The 14,246-nt window shown below is 37.1% G+C and overlaps 5 non-coding genes and 4 pseudogenes across 5 annotated transcripts; all 9 read left to right on the plus strand.

Moving 5' to 3' along the window:
* Positions 1-368: 368 nt before the first annotated feature.
* On the plus strand, positions 369-487 carry LOC127937792 (5S ribosomal RNA). The gene has a single exon (XR_008148570.1). It is a non-coding gene; the product is annotated as a 5S ribosomal RNA (ribosomal RNA).
* Positions 488-1,394: 907 nt separating this feature from the next.
* Positions 1,395-1,513, plus strand: LOC127937804 (5S ribosomal RNA). Its single transcript, XR_008148582.1, has one exon. It is a non-coding gene; the product is annotated as a 5S ribosomal RNA (ribosomal RNA).
* Positions 1,514-7,930: 6,417 nt separating this feature from the next.
* Positions 7,931-8,049, plus strand: LOC127936233 (5S ribosomal RNA). The gene has a single exon (XR_008148233.1). It is a non-coding gene; the product is annotated as a 5S ribosomal RNA (ribosomal RNA).
* A 649-nt stretch (positions 8,050-8,698) lies between these two features.
* LOC127936011 (5S ribosomal RNA) lies at positions 8,699-8,817 on the plus strand. Its single transcript, XR_008148212.1, has one exon. It is a non-coding gene; the product is annotated as a 5S ribosomal RNA (ribosomal RNA).
* A 221-nt stretch (positions 8,818-9,038) lies between these two features.
* On the plus strand, positions 9,039-9,157 carry LOC127935952 (5S ribosomal RNA). Its single transcript, XR_008148206.1, has one exon. It is a non-coding gene; the product is annotated as a 5S ribosomal RNA (ribosomal RNA).
* A 398-nt stretch (positions 9,158-9,555) lies between these two features.
* On the plus strand, positions 9,556-9,674 carry LOC127935968 (uncharacterized; annotated as a pseudogene).
* A 909-nt stretch (positions 9,675-10,583) lies between these two features.
* Positions 10,584-10,702, plus strand: LOC127935945 (uncharacterized; annotated as a pseudogene).
* A 788-nt stretch (positions 10,703-11,490) lies between these two features.
* On the plus strand, positions 11,491-11,609 carry LOC127936774 (uncharacterized; annotated as a pseudogene).
* Positions 11,610-13,880: 2,271 nt separating this feature from the next.
* LOC127936864 (uncharacterized) lies at positions 13,881-13,999 on the plus strand (annotated as a pseudogene).
* The last annotated feature ends 247 nt before the right edge of the window (positions 14,000-14,246 follow it).

Consider the following 14,246-nt stretch of genomic DNA (forward strand, 5'->3'; position numbering starts at 1 on the left):
TTTGGCAAGAAATAGAGTCAATGCCCGATCTCTAAATTTTAGCAGGTTTAGGTCTGGTTAGTACTTGGATGAGAGACCGCCTAGGAATACAAGGTGCTTTAAGCTTTTGGGTTTTCTTTCCTACATATATAATGTACTGGCGAGTAGATTGGCTGATCTTTAAATAGCCTTCTCTTTGTAGCAGTATTTGCTTACGGCCATACCAGCCTGGCTATGCCCGTTCTTGTCTGATCTTGGAAGCTAAGCAGGTTTGGGCCTGGTTAGTACTTGGATGGGAGACAGCCTTTTGGTTTTCTTTCCTACTTATATAATGTACTGGTGAGTAGATTGGCTGATCTTTAAATAGCCTTCTCTTTGCAGCAGTCTTTGCTTACAGCCATACCAGCCTGGCTATGCCCGATCTCGTCTGATCTCGGAAGCTAAGCAGGTTTGGCCCTGGTTAGTATTTGGATGGGAGACTGCCTTGGAATACCAGGTGCTGTAAGCTTTTTGGAAATTTTTCACTTAGTATATAATAATTTTGCCAAAAAATAGAGTCAATGAATATAGATCTCTGAATATAAGCAGGTTTGGGCCAGGTTAGTACATGGATGGGAGACTGCCTGGGAATACCAGGTGCTTTAAATTTTTGGACATTTTTCACGAATTATTTAATAATCTTGCAACAAAAAAAAAAAAAGAGTCAATGCCCGATCTCTGAATCTTAGCAGGTTTAGGTCTGGTTAGTACTTGGTTGAAAGACCGCCTAGGAAAACTAGGTGCTTAAAGCTTTTGGAATTTTTTCACTTAGTATATAATAATTTTGCCAAAAAATAGAGTCAATATAAGCAGGTTTGGGCCAGGTTAGTACATGGATGGGAGACTGCCTGGGAATACCAGGTGCTTTAAATTTTTGGATATTTTTCACGAATTATATAATAATCTTACAAAAATAGTCAATGCCCGATCTCTGAATCTTAGCAAGTTTAGGTCTGGTTAGTACTTGGTTGAAAGACCACCTAGGAATACCAGATGCTTAAAGCTTTTGGAATTTTTTCACTTACTATATAATAAATTTGGCAAAAAATAGAGTCAATGCCCGATCTCTGAATATAAGCAGGTTTGGACCAGGTTAGCACATGGATGGGAGACTGCCTGGGAATACCAGGTGCTTTAAATTTTTGGATATTTTTCACGAATTATATAATAAACTTGCAAAAAATAAAATAAAATAAAAAAAGAGTCAATGCCCGATCTCTAAATTTTAACAGGTTTAGGTCTGGTTAGTACTTGGATGAGAGACCACCTATGAACACTAGGTGCTTTAAGCTTTGGGGTTTTCTTTCCTACTTATATAATGTACTGGCGGGTAGCTTGGCTGATCTTTAAATAACCTTCTCTTTGCAGCAGTCTTCGCTTACGGCCATACCAGTCTGGCTATGCCCGATCTTTTCTGATCTCGGAAGCTAAGCAGGTTTGGGCCTGGTTAGTATTTGGATGGGAGACCGCTTTGGAATACCAGGTGCTGTAAGCTTTTTGGAAATTTTTCACTTAGTATATAATAATTTTGCCAAAAAATAGAGTCAATGCCCGATCTCTGAATATAAGCAGGTTTGGACCAGGTTAGTACATGGATGGGAGACTGCCTGGGAATACCAAGTTCTTTAAATTTTTGGATATTTTTCACGAATTATATAATAATCTTGCAAAAAAAAAAAAGAGTCAATGCCCGATCTCTGAATCTTAACAGGTTAAGGTCTGGTTAGTACTTGAATGAGAGATCGCCAAGGAATACCAGGTGCTTAAAGCTTTTAGAATTTTTTTCACTTAGTATATAATAAATTTGGCAAAAAATAGAGTCAATGCCCGATCTCTGAATATAAGCAGGTTTGGACCAGGTTAGTACATGGATGGGAGACTGCCTGGGAATACCAAGTTCTTTAAATTTTTGGATATTTTTCACGAATTATATAATAATCTTGCAAAAAAAAAAGAGTCAATGCCCGATCTCTGAATCTTAGCAGGTTTAGGTCTGGTTAATACTTGATTGAAAGACCGCCTAGGAGTACCAGGTGCTTAAAGCTTTTGAAATTTTTTCACTTAGTATATAATACATTTGGCAAAAAATAGAGTCAATGGATCGGAGGAGACAGTCGAGTTAGCTGGTGCTCGATCCGGAAGCTGGCCGCACAGACGTCACATTCAGGCGACGGTGGATTGTTTGGACGGAGCGAAGGCAGATTGCAATCGAACTGTATCGTGAGTGTAGCAATGGGATATAGTTCAGATGGTAGCGATGATGGATTTCCTTCAGATATGGAGGTTAGCCAAACAAAAAAGGCAAGGAAAAAATCTTGGTCTGAAGCGAGTAGTGGAGGAGAGAATACTCCAAGACAAGTTAACAAAAAGATTAAAGCCAAACCTAAGGGAAGCAGTAGGCCTGATGATGACAAGCAGGAAGAGTGGAAAGTTATTATTACGCTTAGTAATGATAAAGGTCACTTTCACCCAGTTCATGTGACTAAAGCAATTGAGAAGGATATGGGGAAAATTAAATATGCTAAACTACTGAATAACAGAAGAATTCTAATTTCAGCAGTAAATAAGAAGCAGCAGGAAATGATTTTGAAAATGAGCAACCTTGGTGGTGGAAATATTAAAGTGCATGTACCCGGAACGACAGCAAAGCTAAGAGGAGTGATTACAAATGTTCCTTTGGAAATGTCCGTGGAGGATGTGAAGAGTGAGATAAAAAGTGGGAATGTACTAGAGGTGAAAAGACTTCAAAATAATAAAAATGGTGTTAAATCAGATAGTCTATCTGTAATGATTATTTTTGAAAAATCTTTGCCTTGTGAAGTTCAAATAGGGTGGATCAATTACAAAGTTAGGGAGTATATTCCCCAACCGTTAAGGTGCTTTAAGTGCCAGAGAATGGGACATACAGTACAACAATGTAAATGGAGACAAAGATGTGCGAAGTGTGGAGGAGAACATGAATATGGTAAATGTAATAAGGATACCAAGCTACAATGTTGCAACTGTGGAGGTGAGCATAGTGCTGCATATGCTGGATGTGTGGTCCAGAAACAAGCTAAAGAAGTACAGAGGTACAAGGTTGTGAATAAGGTGTCATATGCAGAGGCTATTAAAAATATGGGCAAATATGAAACCAAGGAAAATAAACCAACAAAATGTCATGAAAATCTGAATGAAAGTGCAATGCATGGAGCAGGCCTACCCCAGAGGTTAGGCAAAAGGAGATTTCAGCCAGGACCAGTAGACACTATACCAGCAACCACACAGCAACCATGTAAGCATAAGTGTATAGTGGAGGAGAACACATTGATGGTGGAAAAAAAGAGCTTTATAGCTTTTATATGTAAAGTGGTGAATGTTGCAACACGACAAGAAAGGAAAAGTGACAGGATCAAGACAGTGGTAGAAGCTGCAGAGGAGTTTTTAGGTATTAAAGATTTAAAAGCTGAAGAAATACATGGCATGCTAAGTACTAATAATGATGGAGGGTCTCAGAGTATTATATAAGTTTATAATGGTATTCCACCTTTTGCAATGGAATGCTAGGAGTCTGATTGCAAACGGACAAGAATTTAAAAAATTTGTAATAGAGTCTGAAGTCAAATTTGATATTGTTTGTATTCAAGAAACTTGGCTACGACCTCACCTTGATTTTATTTTACCTGGTTATGAGTCTGTTAGGTTTGATAGAGATGGAAATCAGGGTGGAGGATGTGCAACATTTGTAAGGGATGGGATACCATTTAGAAGAATAGAAACTACAACAGAAATAGAATGTGTAATTATTGAAATTTATAAAACAGATGGACACTTAGTAGTAATCAACTTATATAACCCTTGTAAATCACTAAGCCAAGAAACCTTAGAAGAAATAATGAGACAAGGAAATGGGAAAGAAATATGGTGTGGAGACTTCAATGCACATAATAGTCTTTGGGGAAGTAAGCATACTGATAGAAATGGAGAAGCAGTGGAAGAACTGATGGATGTTAGACAATTAGTATGTTTAAATAATGGAAATGGCACAAGAATTGACATACGTACTAACACAATGTCATGTATTGACCTCACGCTTGTTTCTAATAATATGGCAAACTCTTGTGAATGGAAGGTAAAGGAAAGTACAAGTATTGGAAGTGATCATTTTCCAATTCTTTGCTCTATAAATATTGAAATAGATCTCCAAGAAAGGCCTAATCATAAGAAGTGGGACTTTGCTAAAGCTGATTGGGTAAAATTTAAAGAAATTTGTTGTACTTCAGCAGAGACAATTTCAATGCAGGGTGATATTGAGGAATGTGCATCTGAAGTTACACATTTAATATTGAATGCAGCATTAAAAAGCATACCATATAAGGTAGTTGGGGGAAAAAGAAAAATGGTCCCATGGTGGAATGATACATGTACAAAAGCTATTAAAGAACGAAATAGGGCAATGAGAATGTTAAGGAATAACCTGAATCAAGATAATTTAATTAATTATCAGAAGAAAAAGGCTCAGGCAAGAAGAATAATTAAGAATAGTAAACAAAATGCATGGAGGAGCTATTGTTCTACTATAGGGAGTGAAGTAAAAATAGGAGAGGTGTGGTCAATGCTAAAGAAAATGAGTGGGAAAAAAGTGTATGCTAAAATACCAGTATTAGAGGATGATGGAATACTGGCAATAACAGATAAAGAAAAGGCAACTATGTTGGGAAAGAAGTTTGCCAGTGTGCATAGTGGTGACCATTTAGATGATATCCATAGACTACATAAAGAGAAGGTTCTTAAGGAAAATAGGGATGTGTATATTAAAAAAGATAATGAGGAAAGTACTATGGATGCAGAAATGAATATGAATGAACTAGTGATAGTATTAAATGGTATTAGGAATACTGCTACAGGAGAAGATCAACTGAGTTATGTTATGTTCCAGAAACTACCTGAAAAAGTATTACAGATAATATTACAATTATTTAACAAGATATGGGAAGAAGGTAAAATACCCAAAAGCTGGAAGAGTGCGTTAATATTGCCATTTAATAAACCTGGGAAAAATTCTAATAATGCTGGTAACTATAGACCTATCGCCCTAACATCACATCTATGCAAGTGGATGGAGAAGATACTAGTTAGAAGACTTAACTACACCCTTGAACACAGAGGATTATTTGCACCATATCAAAGTGGGTTCAGAAAAGGGCGTTCCACAATGGATGCGGTTGTGAAAGTAAGCAACGAGATAGAGAAAACATTTAAAATGAAAGAAATAATGAGTATTGTATTCTTTGATATTGAAAAAGCTTATGATTCCATGTGGAGGGAGGGGTTACTAATTAAAATGAATAAAATGGGAATTAGAGGTAAGTTATATAACTGGGTATTAGAATTTCTGTCAGAAAGAAGATTTAGAGTCAAAGTGGGAGCAGACGTATCTGAGGAATTTGAAATTGTTAATGGAATTCCACAAGGCAGTGTTATTAGTCCAGTTTTATTTAATGTTATGATCAATGATATTTTTATGAATCTAGATAGAAGGATTGGGTCAGCTCTGTATGCAGATGATGGGGCCATATGGGTAAGAGGACGAGATGCCATAATGGTGAGAAGTAAAATCAAGGAAGCAATAGGAGAGGTAGAACAATGGTCGTATAATTGGGGATTTAAGCTTTCTACAAGTAAGTCTTGTCATATGATATTTACCAGGAAGAAAGGGATAGATAAACAGAAGCTACAGTTATATGGCCACAATATGGAAACAGTAGATCATTTTAAATATCTTGGTATTTGGTTAGATCAAAAGGGAACATGGAAAACACACATTGAAAAGGTGGAATCAAAATGCAAGAAAGTCATAAATTTAATGAGAGCGGTAGTGGGGAAAGATTGGGGAGCAAATAAACAATCATTAATGTATATTTATAGGGCTCTAATGAGGGCAACAATTGATTATGGATGTTATGTTTATGGAGCAGCAGCTAAAACCCATTTATTGAAGTTAGATAGAGTTAGTAATAAAGCATTGAGGATCTGTGCAGGTGTAATGAGATCAACACCAATTAAAGCAATACAGGTTGAGTTAGGAGAAGTGCCCTCAGACCTGAGAAGAGATAAAATCATGCTTACATACTGGAGTCGCTTAAGTGGATGTGGGTTTGAAAACCATGCTAAGAGCATTATTCAGGAATGTTGGGAGTATAGTTCTTTTAAAGGTAATGGTTTTGGATGGGTAATAAAGACTAAATCAGAGGAATATAGAGTAAATAATATATGGTTTAACTCCCCTACACCTATCAGTAATATCCCTATTTGGTTATTTCCAAGAACTGAGATAGACTTAAATATATTGGAATTAAAAAATGAATGGGAAGAGAGTAGGAAAGGACATTTGGCAAGTCAGTACATAAGGAACAAATATTACAGTTATTTAGATATGTATACAGACGGATCTAAAGATGAAGAGGACAAGGTAGGAATAGGAATATATATACCAACAATGAATATAAGCATTGGGAAAAGATTACCCGATCAGGCATCAGTGTACACGGCAGAGATGATGGCGATTATTGTAGGACTGCAGTGGGTTGAGGAAGTAAAACCAGACAGAGTGGTGTGTTGTGTTGACTCTGTAGCAGCTCTTTATAGTATTCAAAATATGAAATCTAATAGAGAAGATCTAATGCTAGAAATTCAACAAAGTTTATTTAGATTACAGAGACTACGGATAGATGTGAGATTCTGCTGGGTACCTGCCCACACAGGTGTACAAGGGAATGAGGGAGCAGACAATATAGCAAAAAAATCAACTAAGATGAACAATGTCATAAATATACCTCTTGGAAAAGGAGAAGCTAAGGCGATAATTAAAAAAGAAATGTTGAAGAAATGGCAGGATAGGTGGGATGTGGATAAAAGTGGAAGGAAATATTACAGCTTGCAAAAATCTATTAATGCTCAGGGTGTGAATAGAAGTAACAGAAGAGAGGAGAGTGTTTTAACCAGGCTAAGGTTTGATCACACAGGGTTAAATAAAACACTGTTTTTAATGGGCAAAAGTCCATCAGATGAATGTTTGGAATGTAGGTCCAAGGAAGATGTAGAGCATGTATTGCTATATTGTAAGAAATATAGAGATGAGAGGATGAGGCTAAAACAAAAGATAAGTCAGACAGGAAGGAAGTGGAACCTTGAAGGTTTATTAGGCACAACAGGAGATGGGGTAAAGGATACACAGAAAGCAGTTATACAATATCTAAAAAAATATAGGGATATACAATAGGATATAGAATTTTTATTTTGTGTGTGTTTTTTTTTTTTTGTTTGTTTCTTTCTTTTTTTTTTTTTCTTTTTTTTTTTTTTTTTTTTTTTTTTTTTGATATAAAGTAGTACCAATGGATATAGCTCATGTTACATACTCTGATACAGTAGGTGGCGGTATGCACCTTTAAAAGTCATGGTTGCAATCTGCCAAAAAATGAAAAGAAGAAGAAGAATAGAGTCAATGCCCGATCTCTGAATATAAGCAGGTTTGGGCCAGGTTAGTACATGGATGGGAGACTGCCTGGGAATACCAGGTGCTTTAAATGTTTGTATATTTTTCACGAATTATATAATAATCTTGCAAAAAAAAAAAAAAAAAAAAAGAGTCAATGCCCGATCTCTGAATCTTAGCAGGTTAAGGTCTGGTTAGTACTTGATTGAAAGACCGCCTAGGAATACTAGGTGCTTAAAGCTTTTGGAATTTTTTCACTTAGTATATAATAAATTTGGCAGAAAATAGAGTCAATGCCCGATCTCTGAATATAAGCAGGTTTGTGCCAGGTTAGTACATGGATGGGAGACCGCCTTTTGGTTTTCTTTCCTACTTATATAATGTACTGGTGAGTAGATTGGCTGATCTTTAAATAGCCTTCTCTTTGCAGCAGTCTTCGCTTACGGCCATACCAGCCTGGCTATGCCTGATCTCGTCTGATCTCGGAAGCTAAGCAGGTTTGGCCCTGGTTAGTATTTGGATGGGAGACCGCCTTGGAATACCAGGTGCTGTAAGCTTTTTGGAAATTTTTCACTTATTATATAATAATTTTGCCAAAAAATAGAGTCAATGAATATAGATCTCTGAATATAAGCAGGTTTGGGCCAGGTTAGTACATGGATGGGAGACTGCCTGGGAATACCAGGTGCTTTAAATTTTTTGATATGTTTCACGAATTATATAATAATCTTGCAAAAAAAAAAAAAAAAAAAAGAGTCAATGCCCGATCTCTGAATCTTAGCAGGTTAAGGTCTGGTTAGTACTTGAATGAGAGACCGCCAAGGAATACCAGGTGCTTTAAGCTTTTGGCATTTTTTCACTTAGTATATAATAAATTTGGCCAAAAATAGAGTCAATGCCCGATCTCTGAATATAAGCAGGTTTGGGCCAGGTTAGTACATGGATGGGAGACTGCCTGGGAATACCAGGTGCTTTAAATTTTTGAATATTTTTCACGAATTATATAATAATCTTGCAAAAAAAAAAAAAAAAAGTCAATGCCCAATCTCTGAATTTTAGCAGGTTTAGGACTAGTTAGTACTTGGATGAGAGACTGCCAAGGAATACCAGGTGCTTTAAGCTTTTGGGTTTTCTTTCCTACTTATATAATGTACTGGCGAGTAGATTGGCTGATCTTTAAATAGCCTTCTCTTTGCAGCAGTCTTCGCTTACGGCCATACCAGCCTGGCTATGCCCGATCTCGTCTGATCTCGGAAGTTAAGCAGGTTTGGGCCTGCTTAGTACTTGGATGAGAGATGCCCTGGGAATACCAGGTACTGTAAGCTTTTTGGACATTTTTCACTTCGTATATAATAATTTTGCCAAAAAATAGAGTCAATGCCCGATCTCTGAATATAAGCAGGTTTGGGCCAGGTTAATACATGGATGGGACACTGCCTGGGAATACCAGGTGCTTTAAGCTTTTGGGTTTTCTTTCCTACATATATAATGTACTGGCGAGTAGATTGGCTGATCTTTAAATAGCATTCTCTTTGCAGCAGTCTTCGCTTACGTCCATACCAGCCTGGCTATGCCTGATCTCGTCTGATCTCGGAAGCTAAGCAGGTTTGGACCTGGTTAGTACTTGGATGGGAGACCGCCTGGGAATACCAGGTACTGTAAGCTTTTTGGACATTTTTCACTTAGTATATAATAAATTTGGCAAGAAATAGAGTCAATGCCCGATCTCTAAATTTTAGCAGGTTATTCTGGTTAGTACTTGGATGAGAGACCGCCTAGGAATACAAGGTGCTTTAAGCTTTTGGGTTTTCTTTCCTACATATATAATGTACTGGCGAGTAGATTGGCTGATCTTTAAATAGCCTTCTCTTTGTAGCAGTATTTGCTTACGGCCATACCAGCCTGGCTATGCCCGTTCTTGTCTGATCTTGGAAGCTAAGCAGGTTTGGGCCTGGTTAGTACTTGGATGGGAGACAGCCTTTTGGTTTTCTTTCCTACTTATATAATGTACTGGTGAGTAGATTGGCTGATCTTTAAATAGCCTTCTCTTTGCAGCAGTCTTTGCTTACAGCCATACCAGCCTGGCTATGCCCGATCTCGTCTGATCTCGGAAGCTAAGCAGGTTTGGCCCTTTTTAGTATTTGGATGGGAGACCGCCTTGGAATACCAGGTGCTGTAAGCTTTTTGGAAATTTTTCACTTAGTATATAATATTTTTGCCAAAAAATAGAGTCAATGAATATAGATATCTGAATATAAGCAGGTTTGGGCCAGGTTAGTACATGGATGGGAGACTGCCTGGGAATACCAGGTGCTTTAAATTTTTGGACATTTTTCACGAATTATTTAATAATCTTGCAAAAAAAAAAAAAAAAAGAGTCAATGCCCGATCTCTGAATCTTAGCAGGTTTAGGTCTGGTTAGTACTTGGTTGAAAGACCGCCTAGGAAAACTAGGTGCTTAAAGCTTTTGGAATTTTTTCACTTAGTATATAATAATTTTGCCAAAAAATAGAGTCAATATAAGCAGGTTTGGGCCAGGTTAGTACATGGATGGGAGACTGCCTGGGAATACCAGGTGCTTTAAATTTTTGGATATTTTTCACGAATTATATAATAATCTTACAAAAATAGTCAATGCCCGATCTCTGAATCTTAGCAAGTTTAGGTCTGGTTAGTACTTGGTTGAAAGACCACCTAGGAATACCAGATGCTTAAAGCTTTTGGAATTTTTTCACTTACTATATAATAAATTTGGCAAAAAATAGAGTCAATGCCCGATCTCTGAATATAAGCAGGTTTGGACCAGGTTAGCACATGGATGGGAGACTGCCTGGGAATACCAGGTGCTTTAAATTTTTGGATATTTTTCACGAATTATATAATAAACTTGCAAAAAATAAAATAAAATAAAAAAAAGAGTCAATGCCCGATCTCTAAATTTTAACAGGTTTAGGTCTGGTTAGTACTTGGATGAGAGACCACCTATGAACACTAGGTGCTTTAAGCTTTGGGGTTTTCTTTCCTACTTATATAATGTACTGGCGGGTAGCTTGGCTGATCTTTAAATAGCCTTCTCTTTGCAGCAGTCTTCGCTTACGGCCATACCAGTCTGGCTATGCCCGATCTTGTCTGATCTCGGAAGCTAAGCAGGTTTTGGCCTGGTTAGTATTTGGATGGGAGACCGCTTTGGAATACCAGGTGCTGTAAGCTTTTTGGAAATTTTTCACTTAGTATATAATAATTTTGCCAAAAAATACAGTCAATGCCCGATTTCTGAATATAAGCAGGTTTGGGCCAGGTTAGTACATGGATGGGAGACTGCCTGGGAATACCAGGTGCTTTAAATTTTTTGATATTTTTCACGAATTATATAATAATCTTGCAAACAAATAAAAACAAACAAAAAAAAGAGTCAATGCCCGATCTCTGAATCTTAGCAGGTTTAGGTCTGGTTAGTACTTGGTTGAAAGACCGCCAAGGAATACCAGGTGCTTAAAGCTTTTGGAATTTTTTTACTTAGTATATAATAAATTTGGCAAAAAATAGAGTCAATGCCGATCTCTGAATATAAGCAGGTTTGGACCAGGTTAGTACATGTATGGGAGACTGCCTGGGAATACCAGGTGCTTTAAATTTTTGGATATTTTTCACGAATTATATAATAATCTTGCAAAAAAAAAAAAAAAAGAGTCAATGCCCGATCTCTGAATCTTAGCAGGTTTAGGTCTGGTTAATACTTGATTGAAAGACCGCCTAGGAGTACCAGGTGCTTAAAGCTTTTGGAATTTTTTCACTTAGTATATAATAAATTTGGCAAAAAATAGAGTCAATGCCCGATCTCTAAATTTTAACAGGTTTAGGTCTGGTTAGTACTTGGATGAGAGACCACCTATGAACACTAGGTGCTTTAAGCTTTGGGGTTTTCTTTCCTACTTATATAATGTACTGGCGAGTAGATTGGCTGATCTTTAAATAGCCTTCTCTTTGCAGCAGTCTTCGCTTACGGCCATACCAGTCTGGCTATGCCCGATCTTGTCTGATCTCGGAAGCTAAGCAGGTTTGGGCCTGGTTAGTATTTGGATGGGAGATAGCTTTGGAATACCAGGTGCTGTAAGCTTTTTGGAAATTTTTCACTTAGTATATAATAATTTTGCCAAAAAAAAAACAGTCAATGCCCGATCTCTGAATATAAGCAGGTTTGGGTCAGGTTAGTACATGGATGGGAGACCGCCTGGGAATAGCAGGTACTGTAAGCTTTTTGGACATTTTTCACTTAGTATATAATAATTTTGCCAAAAAATAGAGTCAATGCCCGATCTCTGAATATAAGCAGGTTTTGGGCCAGGTTAGTACATGGATGGGAGACTGCCTGGGAATACCAGGTGCTTTAAATTTTTGGATATTTTTCACGAATTATATAATAATCTTGCAAAAAAAAAAAAAAAAAAAGAGTCAATGCCGGATCTCTGAATTTTAGCAGGTTTAGGTCTAGTTAGTACTTGGATGAGAGACCGCCAAGGAATACCAGGTGCTTTAAGATTTTGGGTTTTCTTTCCTACTTATATAATGTACTGGCAAGTAGATTGGCTGATCTTTAACCCCTCTACGTGCAAACATCGCTGACGGCCCCAGTTTATTATTGTTTATTATTGTTTCACTTTCACAGCACATTAAACATCACTGTCTTACTTCATCTGGACAAACTGTGCATCAATGGAAAGTTTAAAGACTCAAGCTTCGATATTTGACCAATATTTTGATAAAACATTGTTGCAGTGACAGATATTTAGTGATTTATGTCAGGAGTGCAAAATAATAAATCCGTATTATGCCACATTTTGAATAGAAATTCACAACTCACTCGTATTCAGTCACATCAAGAGCGGTTTATTTGTGTTCACAAAGACTCACTGAACAGCGTCAATAAGGATTTTTAGACCAAAGATGCATATCAGCGCAGATATATGGATATATTTACTGATGTTTACTTCATATTTCTTCAGACAGAATCGTCATTTCTATTCATTTTCCACGGATTTACGCGATCAGATGATAAACACCCTCTCCCAGCGATCTGTGTGTGCGTGCAGTAGTCACAGCTCGTGTGGTGTGTGACTCAGACTCTGATTGGGTCTTTCAAACATCAATCTTAGAGTTTCATATCTGGACACCGCCCCATCGTGTCACATGCTTCCTGCACACTTCCTGGTAGTTATCTGGCCAAAACAACACTGAAACACCTCTGTACACACAAAATATCCGAATAATAAACCCGCGATTACGATAGTAAAGCTTGGTATGAGATTTTCTTGAGATCTGGGGCGTTTTTATAAAAAAAAATCGAAAATGTACATGGGAAATGCTAACTTGTGCAGCGATGAAAAAGGCTACAAATAACATATTTTTACAACAGTAAACGACCAAATTCCACCCCTGATCGCTAAAGGAAGTTATTATAAACACTCGATCGGGGTTTAAAGTGAGTTTTGAGTAAAAGTGTACTAATAATTTCATAAATTGTCTGATGTAGCTTGATGCTAACGTTAGCACCAATGCTACTAATAGCAGGTGCTTTTCTTCTTCATAATGCATTTTTGTCTCAATAATTCACGTAAGGTCGTAAGAAAATGTTTTGTTGTATTTTTATAGTAAGACTTTTGATAAATAAGGGCTAAATGCAAAGAGAGACTGAAGTGAGATCGCTGCTTTGTTGCTTTGTAAAGCCTGAAAAACCACAATCAAGGCTAATAAAGGTGGAATAAAAACAAAAGAATAATGATAAAAGAATAATGCGGATAATGTGTCATACTTGGCGGAGGTGTGAAAGAACCGTTTGGTGAGAACAATTACAATCATGATTCGGGCAGTTTTCAACAGTGAAACATACACAAAGAGCACAGGAGAGTTTACATGTGAGATCTTACAGAGATGACAAGTGCCATAAATCAATCTGATTAGCCTTCTCTAAAAACACACATGACATGGCCTTAGAAAATATTTCATAAAATTCACAGTTTTACAGATTCGATTATGAAATTTTTTATGAAGTCTTGGAAGACTTGTGGCCTTAGCTACACTGTGTTTTCAAACTCATGTCCTACATCAACATTTTTTAAAATACATTTAAAACATATGTTTGTAATATTTTTATTTTTGTTTTTATGTTTGAGCTTATATATCTCTATTATCATAACAGTCTGAGTGATTCTGATTCCTGAACAGTAAACTTTAAAGTGTCAGCTTTGTGAACAAAGGTTGATTATGTATCTAGTCAGAAAGAATCATGAGCAGAAACCTTTTTATTTTGGGTATGTAATTTCGGTCTCCATGCCAAAAAAGGGGGGTTACTAGTAAGGGGTTAAATAGCCTTCTCTTTGCAGCAGTCTTCGCTTACGGCCATACAAGCCTGGCTATGCCCGATCTTGTCTGATCTAGGAAGTTAAGCAGGTTTGGGACTGGTTAGTACTTGGATGGGAGACCGCCTGGGAATACCAGGTACTGTAAGCTTTTTGGAAATTTTTCACTTAGTATATAATAATTTTGCCAAAAAATAGAGTCAATGCCCGATCTCTGAATATAAGCAGGTTTGGGCCAGGTTAGTACATGGATGGGAGACTGCCTGGGAATACCAGGTGCTTTAAATGTTTGGATATTTTTCACGAATCATATAATTGTCTTGCAAAAAAAAAAAAAAAAAAAAAGAGTCAATGCCCGATCTCTGAATCTTAGCAGGTTTAGGTCTGGTTAGTACTTG

This window comes from Carassius gibelio, chromosome A19 (assembly GCF_023724105.1).
Source record: "Carassius gibelio isolate Cgi1373 ecotype wild population from Czech Republic chromosome A19, carGib1.2-hapl.c, whole genome shotgun sequence".
NCBI lineage: Eukaryota > Metazoa > Chordata > Actinopteri > Cypriniformes > Cyprinidae > Carassius > Carassius gibelio.